Raw genomic sequence first — 25,523 nt, forward strand, 5'->3', positions numbered from 1 at the left:
TCCTTTTCTGTCGTTCCTCTTCTTCTTTCTCTATCCTTAAATCTCATAGACTCATAGATAGACTGTTCACCAAGGTCCCAAATGCCCCGTTGCCCTTGCACTTCCAGCAATTTGAGGCCCAAATCATTTTCGAGCTGAAGGGTGAGGAAAAAAATCCAACTCACAGAGCACACTGCGAGATGCCCCACTCCAGCAAATTCTGGCTCATTGTTGTACGGAGCTTCTTTGAGGTACCTCTATCATCTTTCCTCCTTCATTTAAAAAGGTGAAGTATATCACAGATGACTTAAAAATGTCCTTAAATAATATATACTGGATTTCTACGTTTAAAAAGCACTATTTATAACATTACAGAAATTACTGCCACAGAAAAAAATGCAAGAAATCCCCTTAATTAAGTCAAATCCAAACTGATTCCCATCTGTCTTTACAGCTATTACTTGGCATGTATTAGGCATTAACTCCAAAATAAATTCATAATTAAAATCAAATCAGAATTGGCCCAACTCAGTGGATCCCAATTCAGATATGCTGGTCCCTTTAAGAAAATGGTACCACACATATGGAACAAATTCATTTGCTGTATTTTCACTTGTTGTGAACGTGCATGACACAAATTTGAGGAAGACTTTCTCCATGCACTACTTGCAAAGAAATCATAAGCCCTATGGTGACATTTTCTGAGATTGCATGCTACCAGCAAGTGGCTTTTTGGAAAATCACAGGTGCACTGCCTGAGATTCGCCATCAATTAATGTCAATGGTCAGAAAATCATGTGGGATGCATCCCTGATTTCCCGATAAGTCATCCCAAGGCTGGCACAAAATCTTGGAATATTTCGCTCATCCTTTGTAAATAAGTTTACAATTTCATTACACGGAGCACATGAAGGGAATCTTCTCCCATGTTAGTATCATGTCAATTGGTGCACCCCTATGGTTTAATGGTCTTTGTTATCAATCATTATAAGATCCCAATTTAGGTCAGGGAATGTCTACTTTTCTCATCCTCTTCATCAAAGCCATGTTTATTATTTATTCTTTTGATCAGCTGTTGGGGGAGGGGAGCTCTCTAAGATCTCTATTTCTCTGATTGCCCAGAGTTGGGATTAAATGATGGCTTTGAAGACATCATTTCCATGGAATTTATGAAAGATCCTCTTGTCAACCTTGGCCTTCAAATTAGGTAATTGAATAGGAACATATGAATGCTCAACACATTGACTTGAAATTCATAATTCATTCCTGTTATTTTAATGGCGGTGGAAACCCATTTAAAATAAACTGGTTAATTTCTCAACTCTGTTCGCAATTCCTCAGATAATGAAGCAGTCCATGCCTACATGCAGCAAGACCTGGACAACATCCAGGCTTGGGCTGATAAGTGGCGAGTAATATTCGCGCCAGACAAGTGCCAGATAGTGACCATCTCCAACAAGAGAGAGTCTAACTGCCTCCCTTTGACATTCAAATGGCATTACCATTGCCGAATCCCCCACCATCAACATCATGGGGGTCACCGTTGGCCAGAAATTCAACTGGACCAGGTACATAAAGGCCGTGGCTAATAGAGCAGGTCAGAGGCTGGATATTCTGTGGCGAGTGGCTCACCTCCTGACTCCATAACGCCTCTCTAACACCAACAAGGAACAATTCAGGAGTGTGATGGAATATTCTCCATTTTCCTGGATTGATGTAGCTGCAACAACACTCAAGAAGCTCAACACCATCCAGGACAAAGCAGTCCCCTTTGGTTGGCAGCCTATCCACCACCTCAAACATCCACTCCCTCCACCACCGGCGCACCTAGGCTGAAGTGTGTACCATCTACAAGATGCCATACAGCAAGGCTTCTTCGGCAGCACCTCCCAAACCCGTGACCACCACCACCTAGAAGGACAAGGGCAGCAGATGCATGGGAACAACACCACCTCCAAGTTACCATCCAAGTCGCACGCCATCCCGACTTGGACATAAGAACATAAGAACATAAGAAATTGGAGCAGGAGTAGGCCAATCGGCCCCTCGAGCCTGCTCCGCCATTCAATAAGATCATGGCTGATCTGATCCCAACCACAAATCTAAAGAACACAAGAAGTCGGAGCAGGACCCGGCCACATAGCCCCTGGGCCCTCTCCGCCACCCACAGGGCATTGACCGATCCGAACTCAGCTTCATGTCCAATTTCCTGCCCGCTCCCCATAACCCCTAATTCCCTTTACTTCTAGGAAACTGTCTATTTCTGTTTTAAATTTATCTAATGATGTAGCTTCCACAGCTTCCTGGGGCAGCAAATTCCACAGACCGACCACCCTCTGAGTGAAGAAGTTTCTCCTCATCTCAGTTTTGAAAGAGCAGCCCTTTATTCTAAGATTATGCCCCCTAGTTCTAGTTTCACCCATCTTTGGGAACATCCTTACTGCATCCACCCGATCAAGACCCTTCACAATCTTATATGTTTCAATAAGATCGCCTCTCATTCTTCTGAACTCCAATGAGTAGAGTCCCAATCTACTCAACCTCTCCTCATATGTCCGCCCCCTCATCCCCGGGATTAACCGAGTGAACCTTCTTTGTACTGCCTCGAGAGCAAGTATGTCTTTTCTTAAGTATGGAGACCAAAACTGTATGCAGTATTCCAGGTGCGGTCTCACCAATACCTTATATAACTGCAGCAATACCTCCTTGTTTTTATATTCTATCCCCCTAGCAATAAAAGCCAACATTCCGTTGGCTTTCTTGATCACCTGCTGCACCTGCATACCAACTTTTTGATTTTCTTGCACTAGGACCCCCAGATCCCTTTGTACTGCAGTACTTTCCAGTCTCTCGCCATTAAGAAAATAACTTGCTCTCTGATTTTTCCTGCCAAAGTGCATAACCTCACATTTTCCAATATTATATTGCATCTGCCAAATCTCCGCCCACTCACCCAGCCTGTCTATATCCCCTTGCAGGTTTTTTATGTCCTCCTCACTCTCTACTTTCCCTCCCATCTTTGTATCATCTGCAAATTTTGATATGTTGCACTCGGTCCCCTCCTCCAAATCGTTAATATAGATTGTAAAGAGTTGGGGACCCAGCACCGACCCCTGTGGAACACCACTGGTTAATGGTTGCCAGTCCGAAAATGAACCATTTATCCCAACTCTCTGCTTCCTGTTCGATAACCAATCCTCCACCCATGCCAGAATATTACCCCCAATCCCGTGATTTTTTATCTTAAGTAATAATCTTTTATGTGGCACCTTGTCGAATGCCTTCTGGAAGTCTAAATACACTATGTCCACTGGTTCCCCTTTATCCACCCTATACGTTATATCCTCGAAGAACTCAAGCAAATTTGTCAGACATGACTTCCCCTTCATAAAGCCATGCTGACTTTGTCCTATTAAATTATGCTTATCTAAATGTTCCGTTACTGTCTCCTTAATAATAGACTCCAAAATTTTACCCACCACAGATGTTAAGCTAACTGGCCTATAATTTCCAGCCTTCTGCCTACTACCCTTTTTAAATAACGGTGTTACATTAGCAGTTTTCCAATCTGCCGGGACCTCTCCTGAGTCCAGGGAATTTTGGAAAACTATCACCAAAGCATCCACAATCCCTACTGCCACTTCCCTCAAGACCCTAGGATGGAAGCCATCAGGTCCAGGGGATTTATCCGCCTTGAGTCCCATTATTTTACTGAGTACCATCTCCTGAGTGATTTTAATCGTATTTAGCTCCTCCCCCCCGAGAGTCCCCTGTTTGTCCAGTGTTGGGATATTCTTAGTGTCCTCTACTGTAAAGACTGAAACAAAATATTTGTTCAGCATTTTTGCCATCTCCATGTTTCCCACCATTAATTTCCCGGTCTCATCCTCTAAGGGACCTATGTTTGCCTTAGCCACCCTTTTTCTTTTTATATAACTATAGAAACTCTTGCTATCTGTTTTTATATTTTTTGCTAATTTCTTTTCATAATCTAACTTCCCTTTCTTAATCAATCCTTTAGTTACTTTTTGCTGTCTTTTGAAGAATTCCCAATCTTCTATCCTCCCACTAAGTTTGGCTACCTTATATGTCCTTGTTTTTAGTCGGATACTATCCTTGATTTCTTTACTTAGCCACGGATGGCTGTCATTTCTTTTACACCCTTTTTTCCTCAGTGGAATATATTTATTTTGAAAGTTGTAAAATAACTCCCTAAATGAACACCACTGCTCATGTACCGTCTTACCCTTTAATCTATTTTCCCAGTCCACTTTAATCAATTCCGCTCTCATACCATCATAGTCTCCTTTATTCAAGCTCAGTACGCTTGTTTGAGAATCAACCTTCTCACCCTCTAATTGGATATGGAATTCAACCATGTTGTGGTCGCTCGTTCCAAGGGGATCCTTAACTAGGACATTATTAATTAATCCTGACTCATTACACAGGACCAGGTCCAAGGTTGCCTGCCCCCTTGTAGGATCAGTTACATACTGCTCAAGAAATCCATCCCTGATGCACTCAATGAACTCGTCCTCAAGGCTGCTCTGCCCAATTTGATTTGTCCAGTTAATATGATAATTAAAATCCCCCATAATTATGGCTGTTCCCTTATTACATGCCCCGACTATCTCCTGATTAATACTTCTTCCAGCAGAGTTGCAACTATTAGGAGGCCTATATACTACGCCCACTAATGTTTTTTTTCCCTTATTATTCCTTATCTCCACCCAAACTGTTTCATTATCTTGATGCTTTGTCCCAATATCATTTCTCTGTATTACAGTGATTCCTTCCTTTATTAACATAGCCACCCCACCTCCCCTTCCTTCCTGCCTGTCCTTCCTGATTGTTAAATACCCTGGCATATTTAATTCCCAGTCGTCGTCACCCTGCAGCCATGTTTCTGTAATGGCCACAAGATCATACCCATACGTAGTTATTTGTGCCGTTAACTCGTCCATTTTATTACGAATGCTACGTGCATTCAGATAAAGAACTTTCAAATCTGTTTTGTGACGCTTAGTTCCTGCTTTTTCTTTTTTTAACACTTTACCTATTACTCCATACCTTCTGTCCCTTCCTGTTACGCTTTCCTCTCTCTCCCTGCTCAGGTTCCCAACCCCCTGCCACTTTAGTTTAAAACCCTCCCCAACAGCACTAGCAAACACTCCTCCTAGGACAGCAGTCCCGGCCCTGCCCAGGTGCAGACCATCCGGTTTGTACTGGTCCCACCTCCCCCAGAACCGTTTCCAGTGTCCCAGGAATTTGAATCCCTCCCCCTTGCACCATTCCTCTAGCCACGTATTCATTTGAAATATCCTCCTATTTCTACTCTGACTAGCACGTGGCACTGGCAGCAATCCTGAGATTACTACCTTTGAGGTCCTATTTTTTAATTTACCTCCTAACTCCCTATATTCTGCTTTTAGGACCTCATCCCCTTTTTTACCTATATCGTTGGTGCCTATGTGCACCACGACAGCTGGCTGTTCGCCCTCCCCCTCCAAAATGTTCTGTAGCCGCTCCGAGACATCCTTGATCCTTGCACCAGGGAGGCAACACACCATCCTGGAGTCTCGGTTGCGGCCGCAGAAACGCCTGTCTATTCCCCTTACAATTGAGTCCCCTATCACTATAGCTCTGCCACTCTTTTTCCTCCCAGCCTGTACATTACTGTTCCTCCATCGTCGCTGGGTCAAAATCCTGGAACTCCCTACCTAACAGCACTGTGGGAGTGCCTTCACCACACGGACTGCAGCGGTTCAAGAAGAAGGCCCATCACCACGTTCTCAAGGGCAATTAGGGATGGGCAATAAATGCTGGTTTTGCTAATGATGCCCTTATCGCAAGAATAAATAAAAAAATAAAATAAGATAAATAAAATGCAAAGAAAAGAATTTCACATGAAGGCATTAAAGGCTGGAACACTAGTATCACATGGCAAAATTTCAAGACTCTTACAATAGTAATAGATAAAAACTTCAAATGTTGGAAATCAGAAATAAAAACAAAAAATGCTGGAAATAAAACAGGCGGTCCATCGGCAATTGAAAAACGAAAGGCAGTTAATGTTTCAGGTGGACAGGTCCTGCTATGTATTTCCAGCATTTTCTATTTTTTTCCCATAAGGATAGCTCTGTCTCCCAGTGCCATCTCCTAACTCGCTATGAAAAGAAGCAGGAATCCCAAGTGTGGCACTGATCAGGAGCTGAGCCAACAGGATAGGCCTGGAAGGAGAAAGGGATAAAGAGTGTGGGGTTACTGCATAGGGCCAGAATCTGCTGAAAAAATAACGGCTTGTGAATGCCGCACGCCATTATTAATGTGCAAATCGGCCAGCGACTCGTGGTGAGGAAGAGAGACACCGTGAATTGCGAATGGCCACAAGTTGCTGGACGATTTGGGCCAATCCGCCGTTAGCTTTGTGAAAACGATATCTCGTGCTTAACCTCCGCGTGATTTTCATGAAGTTGCTGCATTTACACATTAATCGCCCGTTAAACCCGCCACAGAAAGTTGAGTTTAGTAATTAATAGTGTAAGTACCCTTTTAACAACCTGATAATTGTTAATGACTGCCAATCAACCTCTCTTGTCTAGGAAGTGAACAATTATAAATATGGTGTCTCATTCCTTCAGGTTGTGAATTGTTTTAGGAGATTTTAAATTTGTTTCCTTACTTTTCCTTTCTGTCATAAAAACAAAAGCATTTCGCCCTTAACTTCCCTGTGATTTTCATGACATTGCTTGATTTGTACATTAATTCCCCATTAAACTCGCCACAGAAAGTTGTGTCAAGTAATTTTTTTCAATTCGTTCATGGGATGTGGGCGTCGCTGGCGAGGCCGGCATTTATTGCCCATCCCTAATTGCCCTTGAGAAGGTGGTGGTGAGCCGCCTTCTTGAACCGCTGCAGTCCGTGTGGTGACGGTTCTCCCACAGTGCTGTAAGGAAGGGAGTTCCAGGATTTTGACCCAGCGACGATGAAGGAACGGCGATATATTTCCAAGTCGGGATGGTGTGTGATTTGGAGGGGAACGTGCAGGCGGTGTTGTTCCCATGTACCTGCTGCCCTTGACCTTCTAGGTGGTAGAGGTCGCGGGTTTGTAGTGTTATGTACCCTTTTAACGACGTGATAAGTGTTAATTACTGCTAATCAACCTCTCTGGCACTGAAAATTAACTATTACAAGTGTGGAGTCTCATTCCTTCAAGTTGTGAATTATTTTACAAGTTTCTAAAAATGTCAAATTTTAAATTTTTGTACTTATTTTTCCTTTCTGTCTGTTTTTTCTCTCTATTTTAATCTAATCTTTCTTTCCCTCTCTTTATTTCTCTTTCTTCCTGATTTAACACTGAATTCACCCGCTCTAATTCACCCACCTTCTCAGTCCTTCTGCTCTTTATTTCCCAATCCTTCAGTCTGATTGATTAAGGAGATTCCCTGTTGCTTGCCCTGTTCACTCAGGTCCCAGATTCCCTGTTTCCCTCGCTGCAATGTTAACAGCTCACACTTTCACCAACTTAGTGGGCAAAAATGTTTTGAGCTGAAGGGAGCAGGGGAAGTGGGGTACCACAGGGATCGGTGCTGGGTCCCTTGCTGTTTGTGGTCTACATTAATGACTTGGATATGAATGTAAAAGGTATGATCAGTAAGTTCGCTGATGATACAAAAATTGGGAGGGTGGTAAATAGCGAGGAGGATAGCCTCAGTCTGCAGGACGATATAGATGGGTTGGTCAGATGGGCGGAACAGTGGCAAATGGAATTTAACCCGGAAAAGTGCGAGGTGATGCACTTTGGAGGGACTAACAAGGCAAGGGAATACACAATGAATGGGAGGACCCTAGGCAAGACAGAGGGTCAGAGGGATCTTGGTGTGCAAGTTCACAGATCCCTGAAGGCGGCGGAACAGGTAGATAAGGTGGTAAAGAAGGCATATGGGATACTTGCCTTTATTAGCCGAGGCATAGAATATAAGAGCAAGGAGGTTATGATGGAGCTGTATAAAACACTGGTTAGGCCACAGCTGGAGTACTGTGTGCAGTTCTGGTCACCACACTACAGGAAGGATGTGATCGCTTTGGAGAGGGTGCAGAGGAGATTCACCAGGATGTTACCAGGGCTGGAGCGCTTCAGCTATGATGAGAGACTGGGAAGATTGGGTTTGTTTTCCTTGGAGCAGAGGGGGCTGAGGGGGGACATGATTGAGGTGTACAAAATTATGAGGGGCACAGATAGGATGGATACTAAGGAGCTTTTTCCCTTCGTTGAGGGTTCTATAACAAGGGGGCATAGATTCAAGGTAAAAGGCGGAAGGGAGGTTTAGAGGGGATTTGAGAAAGAACTTTTTCACCCAGAGGGTGGTTGGAGTCTGGAACTCACTGCCTGAAAGGGTTGTGGAGGCAGGAACCCTCACAACATTCAAGAAGCATTTGGATGAGCACTTGAAATGCCATAGCATACAAGGCTACGGACCAAATGCTGGAATATGGGATTAGACAGGGCTTGATGGCCGGCGCGGACACGATAGGCCGAAGGGCCTCTATCCGTGCTGTATAACTCTATGTCTATGACTAATGGCAGATGCCCCGCTGCAGGAAATTCTGGCCCAATTTGATTGGTGTGTGGTGACCTAGTCTCTTCCTAACCCTTTAGCAATCTGATTGGTCCATTGGAATCAAATGACCTGCAGGGCAAGACTGGCCAGATTTTTCTTCTTCAAGCCATGGTGACTGCTCGTCTATCTTTTTGTGACGCTATTTGTGCCATTCATTGGCCTAATAGTGCAACTGTTCCTCTCAGGCCTGAGGCCCCATGAGAAATGCCAGAAGGAATCCACTCGTATATATTAGAAATACAGGCAACACATATTTACAAACAGAGCTATCAAATACACTGAATTATAAAGAAATTGCTGTAGCAGCACAGATTTTGAAAAGGTTTGGAGAGCAGCAATACTGGTTGTATTTAGAGCTGGTAACATTTAAAGCTAAGTACTGGCTTTAGAAAAAAAATAAAACGCAAACAAACATTCTAAATATAGCTATTCAAAACAGCCAGAATATCTACATGGCCTGAAAGAAAACTTGTGCTATACTTCCTTCCTTCGAAGCCTCAGAACCACTTCTGTATCTTTTTTAACTAGTTAACAGGAAGGTTGCTTCAAACAAACTATGATCACCAAGCTCCATATACTGCATATTGATATGCTATCTTCTTTTTATAAACATCTACCAGTTCTGTAATATAGATTCATTTTAATTCTTGCGGCAGGTTCACTTCTGTGAAGCCCAGGCACAGCTCCTGATTTTCTTTTTTTTTTGGTGAAAATTAGCATAAATTTGGTTTGTTAAAAAAAAAACTATAAGTCTGTGTTTACAAGTTTAAATGTAAGATTATAACGTAAGCCTGAATACTGAGGGGTGTTTATAGATCTTAAGACGTTTTGCAGTTCAACGTATTCCATTGGAGTCTGCTGTCTTTTTGTATTTGAGAAGGAGATTTTTTTGCATCCTGTATGTAGTTAGCTAAGTTTACTGTAGCATATGGATTTGCAGTTGGTTCTATATTGCTGCATTCAACTGGTCTCCATTGCTGTTTCCTGTTCTGAATATTAAGCCACTGAATAGTCAGGTGATTTGGCACACAATAGTAGCTGATAAAATATTGTAAAATTGAGGTTTCCTCCTTCATTTGAACTCTGAAACATCACAGAAACAAATCATTGAGAGAGACAAAAACAAGCTCAGTGGGGCGACTTGGGAAACCTTTGTGCAAATATTTTACATGAACTGTTATACTTGGGCATTATGATAACAGTGACACATCAGTACAAAGAAATAGAGCTTTCTTCACCTATGCATGCAGTGACCATGCAACAGTCCAATAAAGTGCAAAGCATCTCCAATACCAAGCTCGACTAGATTAATCTCAAGGAAGATGTCTACACCAACTCAGTTCCGATGGATCTAATGTTCTTGTTACACTGCTCCTACCAACAGCATCTAGCAGCAGTACGATCAGGAGCTGTGGTTACATTGCCTGCTCAGATCAATGTAGATTGTGTGTGGCAGAGCTTTGATGCATGCACATTCAAATCCATTCACTCAGCACTGCTTACTGGACCGCTAACTGTTATGAATTTTCCACTGATTCAGAACAGATTACGGAACAGTCAATTTTTTTCAACTGGTAAATGGAACAGTAGTGCGAGAGGATACTTCACATTTCAAACTTCTTTTAAAAAAGGTTAAAGTTGTAGGTTTGCACTATTGGTGAGATTTATACTGGTATCAATGTGAAAGGAAATCAATTCACAAGCAACTAATGGACACAGCCTCACACCAATATAGAAGCTTTTTTAAAGGTTATAGGGGGTTAAATTGGATAACTCCTGAATCTGGGCGCGGGGGGGCGCGATTAACCCGCGCCCGGTCTTGGAGATGCAGATAGCACGTGAGATTCCTGCTGCCGGATCATCTCCATGATTTCTGCATGCGGCCAGTGCTACCTGTGCTGTTGAATGGCTGCATGCAGCAGCAGGGGGCCCCGATATGGGGCGTGGCCAGCACTACCTAAAGGCATCTCTTAAAGGGGAGGTGCTCTGTCAATGCAATCGGTGGTGGAAGAAAACTCTAATGGCTGGACCTGCAAGAGAGCGTGCACCGAGGTTCTCGGAAGATGCACTGGAGGACTTGGTGGACGAGGTAGACGCACGGAGGGCCATCCTTTATCCACAGGGTGGCAAGAAGCCCTCCAGACACCAGCTGTGGAGGCAGTGGCCCTGGAAGTGAATGCCAGGAGCGCTGCACCACCCACGTTGATGCAGTGCAGGAAAAAGTTCAATGATTTGACACGAGTGGTCAAGGTGAGTGAATACAAGTATCAAGTGGGCACATCCTACCAACTGCACCACTGCTCCACGCACGACAGCCCCCATCACCCACCCACCAACAAACGCTTCCCATCCGGACGCAACGCTGCACTTCGGATGCTGCATCTCACCCTCACACAGTACCACTCCCACAATCCACACACCCGCAACTCACAGGTCACAGATGGGAGCTATTCAACCATGACAGGCACATCATCCAAACATCTTGCAGGACACTCACTGACAAACTTCCCTCTGTCGTGCAGAAGGAGATGGTGCATGACAGGAGGCAACAGGAAAGAACGGACTGAGGACAGGCACACCTAGACATCCTCACCCCCATGGAGGAGATAGTGCTTGGGATTATTGGGCGGGCCGTCGCTGCGGCCGTAGCCACTGGCGGTGCTGGAGGTATCGACGATGAGGGTCTCTGCATACCTAATCCTCCTTCTCATTTCCCACATCTCCGTCATCCTACAATCTTTTCTGACTCACGTGCTGAGATGGAGTCAGCACCCACGTCTTACTTTCTCTTCTCCCCACTCCACAACTCAACCCTTTGTCATTGCAGATACCCAAGAACTGGAGCCGGCACCGTCCGAGGTGGAGGAGGAGGAGGACAGTGACAGTGAAGCCATACCGTCACTCGATCTGACACTCGCATCCACCAGCTCAGATACCGACACTGCGCGTCCTTTAGAGGCTGGGTGAGAGGAGGGATCGGCACATGGTGAGACACTGGGCACAAGTGCACAGGAGCCTGGGCGGGGGGAACGGATACCACAGGTGCCAGCTCACCGAAGGACGAGGTCGCTCACTAGTTCTGTTGCCAAGGAATCAGATGATGACTTCGATGGGCCAGGCTACAGAAGAAGGCTGATGGGCGTACACAACCAACTGCTTGGTGCACTGGAAAGCCTGCCAGAAAGTCTGCGCACAATGTCAAGGAGCATGGAGGAGACCAGCTCCAACTTGGCACAGGGCTTTGCGCAGAGCTTGGAGCCCATTCTTTCCCACATGGAACGGGTGGTCACCTCTATCAGCGCAGCTGTGGAGCCCACCATGATGGAACATCTGATGACCGATGTCTCAGCTTCCATTGCAGCACAAACAGATGCCATCAAAGGTCAGCATGCTTCATTTGGAGCTCAGACTGCTGCTTTAGAAGCTCAGGTGGCTGTGTTACAGGCTCAAGCTGCTGCTATCGTGGCTCTGGGTTCCACTGTGGAACGGGGCTTCAGCAATCTGTTCTCCAGCAGATCACCGGGATTGCTGAGGCGTCGCCCCGGGAGAGTGGCAGTGGCACCATGGCAGTCGAACCTGCTGTCTTCTCTCAGGATGACAGCATTCCTGCTCCCACCCCTGCCACTCCACCAGTGCCCTTGCTGTTTTCTGTCAGCCAGCCAGGCCCGACTGTTGCAGCCCAGGCTGAGATGATGCAGTCTGAAGCCGGGTCCTCCCGGCCCAGAGCTGCTCGAGGTCGTCCTCCAAGGCCATCTGCTCCTCAATTGAAGGTCAGCAGCCTTCCACCACCCATGCTCCAGCCAGCGGGGATGCACCTCGTAGGAGCACTAGGAAAGGTAAAGGCACTAAGGGAATGCACAAGAGAGAATAGTGTAATGTTGTAGACATGATTTCATGTGTTGGTTTATAAATTTGTATTTGAAGTCGCAGTTGGTGGTGGTTTTTATTTATACGACGAGCTGTGCGAGGAAACAATGTGTAATCATAAGGAGGATGATTTGATGGTCACGTGGGAGAGGAAAGGTGAGGAGTGTAGGACTGTTGGTGACTTGGGAGGTATTGTTGAGGTTACTGATATCACTCATGAATAAGGTGAGCACGCAGAGCCCTGGCAAACAGGGCCTGTGCACATTGTTGCCTTCTTGTCTCTTCCTCCACTTCCTCTTCCGTCTCCTCCTCTTCCTCTGGCTCAGGGTGTTGCCGGATAGGCGGTGGCAAAGGCTGTCCTTTTATAAGGGCGAGGTTGTGCAGCACACAGCATACAACGACGAATCTTGACACCTGCTCAGCTGAGTACTACAGGGCTCCTCCGGAACGATCCAGGCAGGGGAAGTGTTGCTTTAAGGCGTCTACTCGATGACGTTTCGAGCGGCCACATGGCTCTCATTGTAGGCCTGCTCTGCACGTGTGCGTGCGTTCCTGACCAGAGCCATGAGCCACCTCATGACGGGATAGCCCTTGTCGCCCAGTAGCCCGCCTTTGACTTGCTGTGCCAGTTGAAAAATAGGTGGGATGTTGGACTGTCGCAGAATGAAGAAATCATGACTACTGCCAGGGTAGCAGGCATTGACCTGCATGATGCGCTGCATGTGGTCGCACAGCGGCTGTACATTGAGGGAGTGGAACCCCTTTCTGTTCATGAAGATGGCTGAGTTGTGATGTGGAGCACGCCTGGCAATATGCGTGCAGTCAATGGCACCCTGCACCATGGAGAAGCCTGCAATATAAGCAAACCCTCGTGCTCACTCATTCTGCTGCTCTCTGTCAAGAGGGAACATTATGAATCTGTTGTGCAGCTCGTACAGAGCCTCAGTGACCTCCCTTATGCAGCAGTGCACTGCAAACTGCGAGATGTTGCACATATCGCCAGCAGCGGCCTGAAAGGATCCAGAGCCGTAAAAGTTCAGAGCCACAGCTACCTTCACAGCCACAGGCAATGCTGTCCTTGTCCTGCTCTGATGCTGCAGTTGTGCCTGCAGTAGTTGACATATCTCCGTCACGACCTCTTTCATGAACCGCAGCCGTCGGATGCACTGATCTTCGCTCAGGTTGACGTAAGGGAATAGATCCCTGAAGGCCCTCATTGGATGTGACTTGCTGCTCAGTGCCCTGCGCCTCCTCCTCCTCCACCCTCTCCTCGCAGCTTGACTTGCTCTGCATGGCCTCTCTGCATGCTCCCAGTCATGTTCAATGCCCAGTGGGAGCCCTAGCAGGCCATCTACGGTTGGCAGAAACCTTCTTCAGCACACTGTTTTAAATGCCACCAACAGTAATGCAGGACCTGCCAGATCACTCTCTATATAATATTGCAACTTTCTCCAAGTATAGGAAGCTTCAACAAATACGTACAATTGTACCAGCAGCCAGAAGCAATAATCCAGCAACTAACCTGCAACACCTGCATGATCCCTTTAAATAGCACGGTGGGGGGGAGGGGGGTCCTCCAGGCCATCTATGACCTGTTCAGCTGTGCGAGACAGTGCGTTCGCTTGAGTTCAAAAATCGCATCTGTCCCTTTAAATCAGCATTGCACACTGATCCACCACATATTCTCCCTACTTTACATGGTGCCAGCGTTTGTTATCTGCGCATGCGCAAACGCCTTTACCAAGATGGCATCCAGCGCATGTCACGCTAGAAGTGTGCATGTGCTTTCTGGATGCCATTTTGGGTCCTTAAGAGGCCGTGTGGTGCCTACAAAACGGGAGCTACGCAGCCCAATTTATAGCCCATTGTGTGCAGCTGGTCTGGTTTAGTGGTGAATATGCATTCCATCCTTGGCAGACTGGTGGGGAGGAAAGTGAAGAATGCAAGTAGAATCTTCTCGAGATCAGGGACGTTCATTTCCTGGCCTGCTTTCTCCGGATTGTTCACTGCTTCCCAAATTCTAAATCCCTGAGGTCTTGAATACTTAAGATGAAGTAGTGGAGATGTACCAAGTCTCAGTGATGACAGTTGCTAAGCTGATATAGTAATAACAGGTCATTTTATGATGTTAAGCTAATATCAATTATTAATTCCCATCTATTACTGCTTTTCATTAGCGATCATTAAGTTAGCAAACTCTCAGTCGACATCATGTAGGAGGCAGTTACTGTGGTTAACTGTAGATTCAGTTTTGATTTGGGTGTTTTCAATATAACCAAGAGAAAAAGTAACATGACTGCTCTGTTTTCAATTGTGTTTCTAGTTTCTCGCTAGTTCACAGCGCAAGTCCTCGAACTATCAGGTTCCGTCCTTTCACTGGCACAATCTGATGTTTACGATTGATCAAATTACATCTCGCATGGTTTATGTCCACTATGTCATTCTGGGCGGGTATTCACCATTTTGGGGGTGGGGGGGCCGTGGGCAAAGGGAAAAAAGGAGTCGGATGGGATGAAAATTAGGAATGATGGACATAATCTTTTCACTAAACTACTGTTCAAATAAAACTACCCAGAATATACTGCTTCTGGAAAAAATATTTCTATTTAAATTCAAGCAACATTTAATGATTCATCTGTTAACTATTCTATCTTCAGATAGGGCCAGAGAAAAAGTTTGTCGTAATATGAGGTTTCTAGCATGAGGTTTCCAATAACAGAGATATTGATGTTTGTAGATTATCATTAATCATGATATTTTTCTAATATGTAAATAAAAGTGATTTAACCCCCTCCTGACCGCACAAAGGAATTTCTTTTTTAACCTCTTTGTCTTTCTCGCCAATTGCCGACCTGCTTAAGACTGGCTGGAAAGCCGCTAACGGCTTCCCCACTCAGGCCCCGGTTAAAATGCCATCAGGGTCCTACTGACGTCATAGGGCCCCAATAAGCAATTATGCGTGAGGCTCCCGCCTGAGTCCGGTGGGCAACCCATCTGCTGCCAAAACCAGCAGTGTTAAAAGTCGGAAATCGGAGGGAAATGGCAAGTAATGGATCCATTCCATTTTATCTGCATGACTGCTCCATTCTCGCCGAACGAGGAAGAGTTAGAATTCCTCCAAATAGTGCGACAAAATGTGACAACAGGAATGCAAGCGACACAGACAGGAAGTATGCGTAGAATTTAGATTTTTAGTAAGATATAAATGTTAAAAATCTTGCGTCTGCACATACTTCCTGTCAATTTTTTACATTGGCTCAGAGTTTGCTGGGAAAATAACATCGAGTTAAATGTGCTAGCAGCTATCAGTGTGTAAATAGCCCAGCAATTTGTGGCGAGGAAGAGATAGCCCGTGAGTTGTGAATCGCCACAAATTGCTGGATGATTTGCGCTGCTCTGCCGTTAGCCTCGCGAAAACGGCAGCTCGCCCTCAACCTCCCCGTGAGTTTCAAGAAATTGCTGCATTTGTGCTGTTAAAATGGATGAAACTCACCACGGAAAGTTATGGCTGATACATAATGACGTAAGGACCCTCTTGATTATGAGATTTATGTTCCTGCAGTGCCAATCAACCTCTCTGGCCCAGAAAGGGAACAACAGAAACTGTGCAGTCTCACTCCTGTGGGTAGTAAATTGTCCCTAGAGGTTTATTTAATTTTTAAAAATGTTTTTCTTACTTTTCCTTTCTGTCCTTTTTCTCTCTCTTAATCCAATCTTTCTTTCCCTCTCTTTATTTCTCTTTCTGTATCTAATTTGACTCTAATTCACCCTATTTCCTTCTCCGTTGTTCCTCTGTTTCTTTCTCAATCCCTAAATCTCATGGGTTAAAGAGATACACTGTTGGTCCCATCGTTCACCGAGGTCTCAGATGCCCCTTTGCCCTCGTCATGCCATTATCAGCTCGCACTTCCAGCAATTTGTGGCACAAAAGATTTTCGAGCTGAAGGGTGAGGAAAGAAATCTAACAAATGAGGCACCTTTGCCCGACTCCAGCAAATTCTGGGCCATTACATGTCCTACTCCCACATTTAAAATGGAAACTGCCACTGGCAGAAGAGTGTAATTACAGCGGGGGTAATTTTGACTTTGTGCAATAGTGAAGTCAATGGAAATAAAAATCGGGAGAGATATATAACATGCTGCTGATTCCCTATCTCCCATTTTACACTTTCGGACAAAGTCAAAATTACCCCCAGCGTAATATGGGCTGTTTCCATCATAAATCTGGACATAGGAATTTATAAAAATGAAGGCAGCATGTATAACTTTAAAATAGGGACTGAATTATATCTGCACACCATAATCCAAATATCCCTGAAGACTACACTAACTGTGCAGTGCCACCGGAAATCAACTAGTACGTAACAAAATTAACTAAAATCTTTCTTAGAATCATAGAATGTTATAGCACAGAAAAAGGCCATTCAGCCCATTAAGTCAACATCAGTGTTTTTCTCCACAGCAGCCACCTAGTCTAATCCCTCTTGCTCACTCCCCATGTCCTTCAATGCTCCTCTTTTTCAAGTAACTGTTTTTATTTCATTTATTATCCTCTACACACCACACACTTTCCGACTGTAATGCCTTCTTCGGGAGAAGGGAGGGACCAAGGGAGAGGCTAGCTAAATCTAGTAACTCTTTTTGCAGCCAAATCTAAATAGTAAGGTTTGGTTCATGTGAGTGTGTTGCCATGCAATTGCCCTGCAACCGTATCAAATGCAAGGTGGTTGAAACTCACCCATATAATGGCTACTACTTATTGAACAAATTTTTATTTCCACAAGCCAAAGCCATCTGAACTGGTTCACTGACACATTTAGTTGTTAGTATTGATTCTAGTGTAAAAGTAAGAATCAGTGGATCGTCTAGAAATAAAAGGTGAAAAATCACAGATGAATAGTATGCAAATCTAGTGGGATGCATCTACCATCCATTGGAGCAGTACATAATTGTCTCGTCCCAAAATGCAGCGTGCATAACATACTTATTTCTTGAAATTGTTAACAGTACATGAAGCCGCTGCATTTAAAACCAGCTTCACCTTGAACTAAATAACTGATATTTGAATAAATAGTTCAGAATGATCAGGTATGAAATTAGTTTTGTGCAGGGCCGCAACAGCAACTTACTCTTATACAGTGCTTTTAATGTAGCAGAGTGTCCCAGGGCAGTTCCCAAATGGAGGGAAGGGGCAGGAGAGATGAGCAGCAGGTGTTAGGAATTTTGGAGTGCAAGCCATGATAACCGTAGTCTATCACCAGGGGTCCTGTAAAAACAACTTGTCAGCCAGCAAGTCACATCAACGTCTTTCATTGTTTCTTTCCCTGTCTGATGCTTTGTGACTCACTGGAACTCCTTGTAAGTACAATAAATCCATTACATTTTAGGATTAATTAATGATCAAGAAACAGCTTTTGGTGTGCAAAAAGTTAAAGAACGCCACAAACAGTGGGGGGGAAATTTCCTCTCGTTCTTTACAATTACATTTTATTACTTCATTTAAAGTAAGACACCAAGGAAATCTTTCCCCAAGTGGTGAATAATATAAGCCTAGAAAATGGTGTCAGCAGTGGCTCAGTGATAACACTCTTGTTTCTGAGTCAGAAGGCTGTGGGTTCACAGTCTCACTCCAGAGACTTCAGCACAAAATCTAGGCTGACACTCCAATGCAGTACTGAGGGAGTCCTGCACTGTCGGAGGTGCCGTCTTTTGGATGTGACGTTAAACCGAGGCCCCATCTGCCCTCTCAGGTGGACGTAAAAGATCCCATGGCACTGTTTCAGAGCAGGAGAGTTCTCCCCGTTGTCCTTGCCAATATTTATCCCTCAACCAATGTCATTAAAACATATTTGGTCATTATCACATTGCTGTTTGTGGGACCTTGTTGTGCGTAAATTGGCAGCTGCGTTTCCTACATTATAAAAGTGACTACACTTCAAAAGTACTTCATTGGCTGCAAAGAGCGTTGGGATGTCCTGAGATCATGAAAGGCGCTATATAAATGCAAGTCTTTCTTTCTTATTGTTAGATTAGCATACAAATGCTTGAAACATTTGCATGGCATTCCTCTGTTCACTATTTTAACAAAGGCATTAATCCATTTAAAATAAAACAGGTTAACGCCTTTGATAAAACAGTGGACAGAGGAACTTCATATGAATGTTTTAACTAATTTGTTACTAATCTACACAGTGCAATTTCAACCCATGTGATTTCCACACTGCTTTCTCCATTGTGAGAAGCATCGAATAATTTCAAGATTGGGCACCATCCAGAACTTCAGAATTCACCATTCTTTAAGTCGCAGAAACCAGCAACATTTAATTGCTAATAATTTCTTTTGTAAACGTTATCACACTCATGGGAGAAAATTCTAATTTTGTGGTTTGTCAGAAAATAGCTAATGCCAAACATTTAGCTACATTTGCTATAATTTAATCGGTTACTGCACGTCATTTGTTCACGGGACGTCTTTTGTTCTAGGTATGCACATATAACACAAGACGATGTCATATAACAACTCCAATGGCTATAGCAAAACAAAGTGCAACCATCTCATAATCAGTTTTTATTTGTTCGAAAAAATGACAGATCTCAAAGGATCATTATTGAGACTGGAGTCTAATGAGTTGCTAGCCAGACAGTTATTCAATATTTGGCAGAATGAAGCAAAAGGGTATTAGGAGATTTTTTTTTAAATCAATAGATCATTATATTATATTGAATATTATTTCCATATGTCAAACACCAAGAATTGATGTGGTTTATGAAATATAACCTTCTTCCAACAATGATCTTTTTAATATTTCATAAAGTTATGCAGGGCCAATTTTCTTTTGCCCCAGGACTGTATCAGCCCAGGGAATTGGACCTGGGGTGCCCAGAGTAAGCAGGCCATAAGGTCTTGTGCTCAGTTCTTCTCTGAATCCAGGATCAGAGGCGGGCAGGCAGTTGTCCTGCAGGGAGGTCAGTCCAGGAGTCAGTTGCAGCCTGCCTGGCTACTGTTTTCAGACAACAGGCAGAAAGCCATGGACCACGGCAGCCACTGCCACTGATGCAGGTGTCCCAGGCTTACTTACTTCCCTCACATTCAGGTGCCAGGCTAGGGAGGTCGAGAAGGCTAGGAAAGTAGGCCCCATTATGTATGGCAAACAAATCAGGAATGAATGCTCACCGAGTTCTGAAAATTAGCTGACATTACATGGGGCACATCTTAAAGCTAGGTTTGACTCTTGTTCCATTTGGGCATAAAGGATCACCTGGGGACAGGGCATAGAGGAAATTCAGGCAAGGAGGATCGCATGCATGCAATGTAGCCTGATAAGGTAGGCGATAAGAAAAGATCCTTGTCATCTGCAGAATCTAAATATCTCCATGGTGATGTTGCTACCCTCTTAATGACCCTGACCATTACCTGTTTCTGGCATTTCCTCTTCTGCCCCAATACCTGTTGTTTCCTTTTTGATCGGGCTTCAGAAAAAACAAAGCTGGTTGGCATGTTGCGCAGGAAGCAAAAGGCAACAAAAGATTGGCAGACCTTTTTAATCAATCCTCTTTGATATCTATACAAATAAAATGTTTAATTAATACCTTAAATGCTGCTTGGTATGTCTCATTTCAGAGTACTGTTCTTGTGCTTTGGTTTGAGGGTTTCACACTGCAGCCTTGATTGAGCCATGGTTTATGACCATAACCTATGAAGGAGGGAAAATAACATTAACTACACATGCTGGATAAAACAGACAACTACTGTAGGGTTCGCACTTACCAAGCAGCCAGCTCTCCAGTCTGAGAGAAGGAATCATGGCGGAATCAGAAAAATTGACACGTCCATCTGTGATTGTACAGAGAGCACCACGCACAACCAGAGTGTTCAATGACAGGAAACTTTTCCTGTTTCCGACAAATCCACTCATTGGAGATGCAACGATATTCATGTGGGTGCAGCTCTTAAATCTAAGATACTGAAGAGGTTAGCAAGTGCAAAGAAGTTTGGTTTGGTTTTTATTTCAAACTGGAGAGATCATCCTGAGCAACCCTGTGGTGGAATAAAATTTGCCTATGGTGACATTGGTTGGTGCCTGACAGGTACTGTGACATGGAAAGCAATCACAATAGTCGGTTTTTTAACAGTATAAACAAGGCTCAAAATCTTTACTACCTTGGCATTGTGTTTTCCATATCTCATTGACCAGATGCCTTCAGCCACTTGGGGTTTTAAAGTACTAACTGTGCTGTGCCATTGATCAACACTGTAAACAATGTGATTTTGGTAATTGCACAGGGATTGCACTGTTTGGCCCCGATATTTCCGGGGAGACGGGTAAGGAGCAGGGGAGCCCGGCTGCAGTGGGGGGAAACTGGAAATCCCGGGAGCGCGAAGGTCCTGCCTATTTTAACGGCGGGACAGGTCCCAAGGGTTGGGCCCAAGGGTCTGCGACAGCAAGGAGTGGCCGAGATCGGCAGAAGGCTTCCTTGAGGGACCGGGGGGAGCACTCCTGCTCCTCCTCATTTTGTTGACGAGGTGATTAAGAGTAATAAACACCTGGGGGTTGAAAGCACTCTGTACAATGTTAGTGTTGAGCAAGCTAATGCATTCATATGCAATTCCTCTGCTTGCCATTTTAACAAAAGATTTAAAATAAATAGGTTGAGTTCACTAAAATAGAAGACAGGAATTCACACGAATGGTTTACTGCGTTCCTTACAAGTGTTGCATAGTATGACTGCAACCTCTGGTTTTGCAGGCATGAAAATCTATGCACAGCAATCTGCTCAGCGGGTTATATGTGATATGAGGAGGAGGAGGAGGAATGGAATTTAATCTGACATCTCTGGTCACTAAAAAAAAAATCTAAAAATGTTGCTTATTAAATATTGAAAGCAGTTCTTTATTTCTGCTGAAACAGAAGTTCTTCTGACAGACCCTTAGTTCTGCCCACACAAATCATTGCACAAATCTAGAATGTCTGACCTGCAGTTGGTTTAAAAAAAGGAAGTTAGTTCTAATCTTCCAAAACACAGTGCAATGACATCATGTTTGACAAACTAGAATGAGGGCAGCAACAGGAAACAAAAATAAATCACTTTAAACCTAATGCAGAAAACTTTACCAAACTTATGAGGTGTATTTTGCTCAGTGCTAATATTACACAAGAATTGACAGATGACAAAGACTAGAAAGCAATAACACACCACTGCTCTAAATCCTGGTCCTATCCCATAATGTGTGAAAGAATATCAGTAGGGAAAATATTTCTTCTTAAGGACTGTTAAGGCCAATCAAGAGGAACTCCTGCAGAATTGCCTGGGTGGAGGGGGAAGAAGGAAGGCAGAGGGAAATGAACAGAAATGGAATCCTGAACTCTTAACTCAGAACTGACATTAGCTAGCTGAACAAAAGTCAAGCACAAGGTGACAATAGTTAACAGCTCATGGATTCAGAAAGGGAAGATCCTGCCTGACCAATCTCCTCAACTTCGTTGAGGAAGTGACAACCCAAGTGCAACTTTGGAAACCCCTGTGATGTGGTGTACCTTGACTTCCAAAAAGGCTTTCGACAAAGTTCCACATGAAAGGCAATTCATTAAAGTCAAAGCTGTGGCGATTCAGGGTAATCCCTGGGAATGGATAAGAAACTGGCTGAAGGGTAGAAAACAATGAGTATTCATTTGAGGAGTTATGTCAGAGATGGTGGTGGATGGGTGGGGGGGGAAGTACTGAGTGGGGTCCCTCTCGGCTCAGTTCTGTTTCTGATTTACATCAATGATCTGGGTTGAGAAACTCAATAGTCAAATTTTCAGATGATACCAAACTAGGTGGGACTGTGGAACTGGAAGAGGCAGCTCAGAAATTAGGGTGAGTTGGTTGGACAAGATAGGACAACGGCAGATGAAATTTAATGCAGGCAAGTGTCAAGCCGGAACGAAAAATAGACAACACACATATTCCATGAGTGGTGTTGAAATAGCTACGGGTGAAATTAATACAAACCTAGCAGTTTTATTAGACTTGATGGTAAATATGTCCAACCAATGCAGAGCAGCAATCAACACAACCAATAGGATACTGAACTACATAGCCAAAACAGTAGGATATAAGTCAGAAAAGGTAGTGATCAAACTTTTTAGCGCTCTGGTTAGACCGCACCATGAATACTTGAGAGAAACGTGGGAGACATTTAAGTGCTGGAGGCACCACAAAGAAGAACTGTGAAGCTGATCCCGAGGGGGTAATTTTAAACCCCAAGGACAGGTGGGTTGGGGGCGGGTGGAAAGGTAAAAATTATAAAAATGTAAAATCCGATGAACTCGCCTCCAACCTGCCCACTTCTGGTTTTAGCAGAGGCGGGTCGGTCAGTAAAATCTTTTAAGGAGGCTGCGGGCTTCCATTTTAATAGCTTTTTTTATTTTTAACTCCTGGGGGCCGGGTTTCCCGAGCCTTCTGATTCTCGCCACGTGAGAGGAGGCAAGAAGGCCCGGATCCTGCTCCTCCTGGCCCACTGCTTGTGGGCCAGGAGGAGCAGGAGCGTGTCCTCCAAGCCCAGCAAGCTTACCTGCCGCGATCTGACACACACGGTCGGCCAACACCCCCCAACCCCCCCCCCATGTTCGACCCTCTAATCTCACCGACCTCCTCGATCTATCCAAGCCCCCCCCCCGACTGATGTCTCTGACCCCCTGCTCTATCCACGACCCCCACAATGTCTCCGACCCATCCCTGATAACCGACCCTTCTCCATGACTGCCCTCCCCCTCACCGATGACCAACCCCTCTCCCAATGTCTGGCCAAACAGTCAAATGTCAAACAGGCTGGCTATCCCGCGGGGGCGACTTGCTGAAAAAATTTAAACGACGTCCTGACCTCAAAATCGTCAGGACGTCCGGGAAACGCATACTTCCGGATTTCCCGTCCGGAAATCCTCCCTCCAACTTGGAGTAAAAATCCAGGCCCTAGTGTCAGATGTCTGAGTTATGAGGGAAGCCTAGAGAAACTGGACATTTCAGCCTGGAAAGGAGGTGATCGAACAGAGGTATACAAGATTGTTATGGGTACAGAAAACGTTAACCCAGAATATTGCTTTAATTTACACTGTATGAGTAGATCAAGTTCAAATTGAAATCAGGAAATTCTTCTTCAGACAAAGAGTGATCAACATGTAGAATAAACTTCCAGTTGGGTAGTGGTAGCAAAAGTGCTGGAACCATTTGAGAAACAATTGGATTCTACAATGGGTGGACATTAGGATATCTCTGGAACATAGGACCATTCCACTCCTCGAGCCTGTTCCGCCATTCAATTATATCATGGCTGATCTGTACTTCAGCTTCTTTTACCCGCCTTTGTTCCATATCCCTTGTTGCCTTTACCTTACAAGAATATATCAATTTCAAGTCTTGAAAATTTCAATTGATTCGACATCCACAACCTTTTGGGGAGTGAGTTCTAGATTTCCACTGCCCTTTGTGTGAAAACATGCTTCCTGATTTCACTCCTAAACGGCCTAGCTCTAATTTTAAGATTGTGCCCCCTTATTCTGGAATCCCCCACCGGAGAAAATAGTTTCTCTGTATCTGCCCTATCGAATATCTAAATCATTTTCAATACCACAATTAGATCACCCCTCAGCCATCTATACTCAGGGGAATTCAAGCCAAGTTTATGCAACCTGGCCTCGTAATTTAACCCTTTAAGGCCTGGTACCATTCTGGTGAATCTGCGCTGTACCCCTGTCAAGGTCAATATATCTTTCCTGAACTGCTGAGTGTTTCCAGCATTTTCACTTACATTGTAAAAAATATAAGAGGCACTCTGAAAATCCACAGACACTCGCAAATTACAAACTATGGGCAGCCTTAAAACACAGTACACAGCCTAACGTCACACTTTAAAATGTTCAACGTACGTACTGTGTCTGAGTCTGAAGATTGTGATGAGCGATGGATTGTTACTGGGTTCCTTTTTGTCCAGGCTGGTATCGGGGTTTGAATCACCCCACAGCCGCTGACCCTGCTTCCAAAAGCAACACCCAGAATATACGCACGCACCCAACCCCACACCGACTCAGGAGATACGCACACACCCGACCCCTCACTGACCCAGGGGATACGCACACACCCGACCCCACACTGACCCCAGGAGATACGCACACACCCGACCCCACACTGACCCAGGAGATACGCACACACCCGACCCCACGCTGACCCAGAATATACGCACACACCCGACCCCACACCGACTCAGGAGATACGCACACACCCGACCCCACGTTGACCCCAGGAGATACGCACACACCCGACCCCACACTGACCCAGGAGATGGGCACACACCCGACCCCACACTGACCCCAGGAGATGGGCACACACCCGACCCCACACTGACCCAGGAGATACGCACACACCCGACCCCACACTGACCCAGGAGATGGGCACACACCCGACCCCTCACTGACCCAGGAGATACGCACATACCCGACCCCTCACTGACCCCAGGAGATACGCACGCACCCGACCCCACGCTGACCCAGAATATACGCACATACCCGACCCCTCACTGACCCCAGGAGATACGCACACACCCGACCCCACGCTGACCCAGGAGATGGGCACACACCCGACCCCACACTGACCCAGGAGATGGGCACACACCTGACCCCACACTGACCCCAGGAGATGGGCACACACCCGACCCCACACTGACCCAGGAGATACGCACACACCCGACCCCACATTGACCCAGGAGATACGCACATACCCGACCCCTCACTGACCCCAGGAGATACGCACGCACCCGACCCCACGCTGACCCAGGAGATACGCACACACCCAACCCCACGCTGACCCAGGAGATGGGCACACACCCGACCCCACACTGACCCAGGAGATGGGCACACACCCGACCCCACACTGACCCCAGGAGATACGCACGCACCCGACCCCACGCTGACCCAGAATATACGCACACACCCGACCCCACGCTGACCCAGGAGATGGGCACACACCCGACCCCACACTGACCCAGGAGATGGGCACACACCCGACCCCACACTGACCCAG

The 25,523-nt window shown here is 45.2% G+C and overlaps 1 long non-coding RNA gene across 1 annotated transcript in view; it reads right to left on the reverse strand.

The window, feature by feature from the left end:
- LOC137332976 (uncharacterized) overlaps positions 1-25,523 on the reverse strand; it is a 121,793-nt gene that overhangs the window by 14,606 nt on the left and 81,664 nt on the right. The window contains exon 2 of the long non-coding RNA XR_010965771.1: positions 20,058-20,161. This is a non-coding gene — a long non-coding RNA (uncharacterized lncRNA). The remainder of the gene's footprint in view (positions 1-20,057; positions 20,162-25,523) is intronic.

Source organism: Heptranchias perlo, chromosome 2 (assembly GCF_035084215.1).
Source record: "Heptranchias perlo isolate sHepPer1 chromosome 2, sHepPer1.hap1, whole genome shotgun sequence".
Taxonomy (NCBI): Eukaryota; Metazoa; Chordata; class Chondrichthyes; order Hexanchiformes; family Hexanchidae; genus Heptranchias; species Heptranchias perlo.